The sequence below is a fragment of the Centroberyx affinis genome, unplaced genomic scaffold (assembly GCF_046629955.1).
Source record: "Centroberyx affinis isolate AG114_WGS23_722 - 3 ecotype Tasmania unplaced genomic scaffold, CSIRO-AGI_Caff_v1 ptg002422l_1, whole genome shotgun sequence".
Classification (NCBI taxonomy): Eukaryota; Metazoa; Chordata; class Actinopteri; order Beryciformes; family Berycidae; genus Centroberyx; species Centroberyx affinis.
In genome coordinates this window covers 62,501-63,505 of record NW_027280668.1, presented here as the reverse complement: position 1 = coordinate 63,505, position 1,005 = coordinate 62,501, and positions in this window count along the sequence as shown.

Sequence of the window (1,005 nt, the reverse complement as noted above, 5' to 3'; positions counted from 1 at the left end):
CTCAGCAATAAAAATCAGCAGCAAGCTTTAAAAGATAAGGATCCAGGTTGTCGGGTCCAGATGACTTTTTTTTGGATCAATAGCCTTCAAAGCTTTACAGATCTCCACACTAGAAATAGGTCTAAAAACAAAGGGGTCCCTAGGTGAGCCGGTACAGAACAGAGGTGTCACAAAACTGGAATTAGAGCTCCGAGACCTTGCTGCATATGTATTAAAAACAGACCCAGCTGATATAAAATGCTCATTAAAGTGCCCAACAATATCATCTTTGCTCTTAATTTCAGTTGAGTCAACTAAAATGTGTTCAGGGAGGCCTGAAGTGGAATTGGAACATGACAATGATTTTATCTGTTTCCAGAATTTAGTGGGATGATTCTTATGACTCTTTGCTTTTAAGTAATTTGGGTTTTTAACCCTGTGCATGCTGCATTACCTTCTTTTATTGTGTATTGTCTCTAATCTATAGTTATATGTTTAATACAGATTGTGTGAGCGACTGGACACCTGAATTTCCCCAAGGGGATGAATAAAGTATCTATCTATCTATCTATCTATCTATCTATCTATCTATCTATCTATCTATCTATCTATCTATCTATCTAATGTGACCTATGACAGCAAACCATCAAGTAAAATCCCAAGTCAAATGTTCAAACTTAAATAAATCTGATACTGATTCCTCTGATTCTGATATATCTCCATTGATAGCTCTCTGATTGGTTGATTGATTTTATTTCAGTATTTATTTCTGCAGGTGTCCAGACCACAGCGGTTTACAAGACAACATCCACACATCACATCTCAGTCGGTTTCTAACGAACACACTCATACAGAGAAAGTACTTTGCCGTTTTGAACCCAGTTGCCATAGAATCCATCTTTTCTGAAACCTCCAGTGTCTCCTCTCTCCTCTTTATAAGCAGGTTAAGGTTCGGTATAAAAACAAAAACACTGGCATCACTCCCAGACTGTTCAGATAAAGCAGACCGCACAGAAAACACATTTT